Raw genomic sequence first — 6,000 nt, 5'->3', positions numbered from 1 at the left:
ACCTTGTACTTGATCCCAACTAAGATATAATTAATCCTTATTGGAGGTAAAACAAGCCTAAATGATTTTTAACAGACTTAAGTTATGGAGATCCAAATTACAGAAAGATCCCTTATCTGGAAAACCCCAGGTCCCAAACATTCTGAATAACAGGTTCCATACCTGTACATTATTCAATTATATTAAGATATAGCCTGCACTTTAAGTATACTGTATATGTGTTCTGTTGGCTGGCAAATAGTGATGGGAGAATCTGTCCCGTTTCGCTAGGTAGAAAAATTTGTGAAACTGCAGGAAAATTCGCGTAGAGGTGAAAAATCCACAAAACCATTTGTCGCGCAACTTTTTTGTCACCTGTGGTTTTTTTTGTCACCAGGGTCTTTTTTTTGTTGCACACATTTTTTTACGCGACCATGCCCATTTTTCAGTGCCTGTGCCTATTTTGACACAACCACGACTTTTGGCAAACTCTTGGCAAACGATTATATATATTTTTAGGCAGGTGCTTTATCCTTTCAAGGGAACCCATACCTTTGTTGTGGCCCCAGCCACATGAGTGATGATTATTTTATCTGCTTTAAAATGTTTACAATCTGTAGCTGTTTGTCATTTGAGAGCTGTGTTAGCTTTTCTGTTGTCGGTACTATTATTGTATGTTGTGCCGTTTATTTAAAATTTCTCTATAGGTTCTGATTCAGTGAGCTGATACTCTGCTAACCACCGGTGGCAATACTACAGGATTAGATGACTACCCAAGGGGTTTAACAGTGATTGAACATAGGCCCACAGATATAACATGATTGTGGCATACAATATTCAACTGTTCAAGTAATAATTGTGTTATGGCTAATGTATACATATATATATATATATGTATATATACGCACCAGGACCATTTTTCCCTATATTGGTAGTGCATTACTACCAGTTGAAAATATTTGTTGCGTGCCAAAAAAGCTGCAGTTGCGTCAAATTGGCTGCGGTTGTGCCAAAATAGGCATGATAGGATGCACAACAAAGAACTCATGCGTCAAAAATGTTTCACAAATTTTTTTTTAATTAGTGAGTAAATCTGTCACGTTTTGTTTCGCCAAAAAATGTGAGACACTTCTGAAAAATTTGCGAAACTGAAGAATTTGTGAAACTTGAACGCATGCAACATTTTTCGTCATGGGCGTGACTTTTTTACACGCGGAAATTTTTTGTAGCGGCGCAACATTTTTTGACACGTGCACCAATTTTTTACTGTGCCTGTTTCGACAAAAATTTGCCAATGCCGAACTGCAGAATTTCGCTACAAATCCATGCCTGCTGAAAAAATTTGCTTGTCACTAATAATACATAGCAAGCAATCAAACAAGTGTTTTAAAAAGACACTAGTAATACACTGTCATTAATATTTTACATGGTTCTTCTAATACTTGTTTAAATTTTAAAACATGCTAAGCCAATTATTTTTTCTGGGCTTACTTAGCTATCCAGTGATCCAGTGAGTATAATATTGTTTTGCACTGTCAGTACATTTTTCTGAGAGATTCAACTCCATCACAGTTTTTTTGACCTTTGCATGTTTTCAAGGTATACTATATTGCCAACTGTATTTGGACACATTTTTAGTGAAAAGTATACAAACACAGAGGAATATTTCCTCATTTGGGGAGTTCTGGACTGTCTTTAGAAGCTATGCTAGCGTTACAACAAAGCTATAACCAACATACCATTAACATATACACTTAGGGGGAGTATTTATTATGCTGTGTAAAACTAATTCGCCGAAAAAACGGAGTAAAAAGCTGAGTAAAATAAATGTAAAAGATCGCCGTCTGAACACCAAGGGGCACATTTACTAATCCACGAACGTCCAAAAAGCGTCCAAATGCGTTTTTTTCGTAATGATCGGTATTTTGCGAACTGTCGCAAATTTTTCGAGCCCAATACAAAAAAGTTGCAACATTTTGCGAAAGTCGTATTGGCTATGAAAAAGTCGCCACAATTCACGAAATTTGTAATGGCTATGAAAAATCGCGACGGTCACGAAAAAATCGCAAAAAATACGAAAAAGTCGCAAAATGTTCGTTTCCAATCCGATTTTTTCCCATTCGGGATTCGGATTCGTGGATTAGTAAATCAGCCCCCAAATATTACGCCAGATATAACGCCATTATTTTCCGGAGTTCCGGAGGAAGAAAAAATGCGTAAAAAAATTACAGCGGTTTTACGCTGCTTTTACGCCGTTTTTACACGGCGAAGCCTGATGTGTGGCGAATTTTCTCGCCCTTTTTTGCACAGCATAATAAATATGCCCCTTAGCATCTACTGGAGTGTTGCAATGGGTAATGCCATTGGACTCTGGAGCATTTCACAATCTTCAAACAGTAACAGAAACTATACTCAGGTAAAAAACAGATCCAATAAGCAATCACTTACAGTACACACAGGAAATTGCACCCTATCACATAGCAGAGAAATTCTGGGAACGGTAGTATTATATATACTTATATACTTGATATATATTTGATATATCAAATATCAAAACTAATGTGTAATAGAAATAGACAGATAGATGACAGATACATTAGAGTCAACAGTTTCTGCTCATGCCACAGAAGTCTAGCTATAGTTTGTCTTCACAGAATTAGTAATGTTGGTAGCATTATGTTCTTTCCCAAGGATAGAGGTGCAATGATGCATTATTGCAATAAAAAAATAGCAACCACTCAGCAATTACTTGATAACAGTGGAAGAACAGATTGATAAGGTTTGCTGCACTTGCACAGTTTATTATTTATGCTTAAACTTTGACACTATAGGTATCAGGTTTGTGAATCTTAAAGGAGAAGGAAAGGCAAAGTCACTTGGGGGTGCCAAAATGTTAGGCACTCCCAAGTGACTTTAATCGCCTACCTTGTACCCCGGGCTGGTGCCCCTGTTAGGAGAAAACTGCACCAGCCCGGGGTAGCTGTAGCGGAGCGATTCCTCCTTGGCACCCCCAAGTGACTTTGCCTTTCCTTCTCCTTTAAAGGGATTCTGCCAAAGGAAAACATGTTTTAAAAAATGCATCAGTTAATATAGCTCCTCCAGCAGAATCCTGCATTGAAATCCATTTTTCAAAAGAAAATGTACTTTTCAGATCTGACATGGGTCTAATTTCCCAGGTGCCCTCAGCCATGTGACTTATGCTTTGATAAACTTCAGTCTCTCTTTACTGCTGCGCTGCAAGTTGGAGTGATATGAACCCCCTTCTTTCCCTCCCACCCCCAGTAGCCTATCAGTAGAACAATGGGAAGATAAACAGTGTAAAATAGTAATAAAAGCGACACCAGAAAAACACGAGATAATTATTTTTATAAATATGTTGTTGGCTGAACCAACAATGAAAGAGAAATTGTAAATACTTTGTTTAAATCGCCAACATATAAACCAATAAAGTTTACACTGTACTAGATGGGATGTAGGGGGTGTAACCGGTGTTTTGAAACACGTATCCTAGTCATACATTTTCATTAATATTTGACATAGTTCTTCTAATAGTTGTTTAACTAGTAAAACATACTAAACTATTTACTTCCGTGTATAGTTAGCTATCCAGTGACAGTGTATGATTTTGTTGTGTTCTGAGAGAAATAATATGGTGATCAACCTTACCATTATCATGTTAATGCTGACTTTGAGAATATATTTATTTAGTGCTTTCCTCTCAACGTATATTTTAGTGGATACATATTTATTCAAAATTGTTCATGTATAAATTGAACCAAGGGTACAATACAGTGGTGTAACTAGTCCCCCCACAGAGAAATCTTTGGAGGGGCCTGGCACACAGGGTCTCCTACCCAACCCCCACCCATGTCCCTTGAGTCCCCTCTCCCAATGGACCCATTAGGGCTCTGGCACACGGCGAGAATGTAAATTGGCTGTGGGATGGCATATGCAGCACTGCGATTTCCCGCCGTGTATGCTATCCCACCGGCGATTTACGTTCTCGCTGGTGGGATGGAATTTCCGAGAGATTAGTCGCCTGCTACAAGGGAGTTTTGTTGCGGGCGACTAATCTCCCCGTGGCCAAAGCCCTTAGAAGGCAGCCGTTACTGGTTTACTCTTAAGTGCCATGTGCCAAGAGACAGACTACGTAGGAGGTCCCTGTCCTGTAGCGCTTATAATCTTTGGGGCAGATTTTCGCAACTTCTGTGGCACCTTATTGGATCAGACCCATCTCTCTCTTCCCAGAGAGAGAGCCAGACACCAGATTTTTACCTGTTAGTAAATAGCTCTCTGATGATTGAGGGAGGAGGTGGCAAACATGAACATGCAATTGCATATGATTTATTTGTGACAATTTCAGAAACACAAGGTTAAGCCTATACTTGCCATCTGGTCAAGGCAGGTGTTAGGGCAGGGCAAAGGACTACTTTATACCTTGAATGTGCACCTCATACATGGAGTTAATACAGATACATTTACATGGAGTTAATACAGATGAGTAGACAGAGGCATAATTGTTGTGTAAAGTGTTTTAAATGATGCAATCCCTTTTCCCATTTTTCATTTATGTGCCTAGATGTAGTAAATGAGCCCTATACATACAATTAAAATATTTTATATTGATGTAAGGGTTCAATATACATGTAAAACAATCTGTATGCTCATGACAAAGGTCATTTAATGATCATTTAGCAGCTAAGTTACTGAATGCTATCCCTGGTGTGTTGACCCAGAAACTATTAATTAAAATAAATAAAAATGAATGTTGGTGAAGGACTGAAGCAGATGGATTAAACCTCAGTAACCATGTTTTTATGTTATAACTTTTGTATGGTTTATGTAATCCAATATTTGGGGCTGCTTTTTTTCCTCTCCAATTTTTTTGCATAAATGCCAAATTGAATCAAGTCGAGTAAACATCTATGTTCATTTTATTAAAACCTCCTCACCCTATGGGTTATGTGCAGGCTGGCCTAAGAAAGTGGACACATACTGTCCCTTTGCATCAGTTATCCATTTGTGTTTTAGGCATTTCATATAAGTAACATGTTAGCAATCAGTGCTGTGCAGATATTAATTCTTCGGCATTTTATTTTCTGACCACTGCCCACGAACTATATTCACATATTTGTACTAAAAAATACTATATATTGGCTGTCTAGACAATTTTAGCATACAGGTATATAGCTTTTTTTTGCTGCAGACACTGCAAGCCAGACAATGGCATGCTTTCCTTGAGCACAAGGCTTTTATACAGCTGTCTGTTAAATATCATGGCTGCAGGTATCCATTTAGCAAGAGTATTTTTAATATAATCTCAAAATCTACTTCCCCTTGGAAAACAAAAGCAAAGCAAAGTCATATCCACTCATAAATGTGCATTTTATAGTCGAATAATCATTTCACATTAAGAATTAACTCCAACAAGTGTATCCACGTAAAGAAAGGCATATTCCCAACAGCACAATCAAGCCATTAAATATAAAGGGATTATTAAAGTACTGCAATATGCATACACCATGAATCTTTGCATCCAGTTCCAGATTCAAAAAGTTAAAACAATCCAGTAAGGCCTGGTGGGACATGGACATTTATCTGCATGCCCCATAATAGCACAAAAATACAAACTTCTAGTACAGCACCAAGCATCCTGTACCTGGTACTACGATATAAGTACAACAAGCACAAACAGTACAGTGAGGAAGCTGATTTGTACAGCGAAACGCGTCAGGCGGGGGTGATGTCACATCCAGTCGCAAGGAGAGCCACGGGGGGAATGCACACACCAGTAGGACCCTCTGTTGGAACAGTAACCCTGCAAACTTTTTTATATATATATGTCATAAACCCCAAGGAACTGAATGTGAGTGCATTATGTTTTAAGTTTTTTTTGTATACATATTGAACAGTATTATACTATTGGAATTTCTTTGCATAGCTTTCACTGAAGTCTGAGGATGCACAGATAGCAGAGGGACCTTTTTGATTGAATACTACAGGCAATATTTTAACCACTGG

The sequence above is a fragment of the Xenopus tropicalis genome, chromosome 1, assembly GCF_000004195.4.
Source record: "Xenopus tropicalis strain Nigerian chromosome 1, UCB_Xtro_10.0, whole genome shotgun sequence".
NCBI classification, from domain to species: domain Eukaryota; kingdom Metazoa; phylum Chordata; class Amphibia; order Anura; family Pipidae; genus Xenopus; species Xenopus tropicalis.
This window is presented reverse-complemented; position numbering follows the sequence as displayed.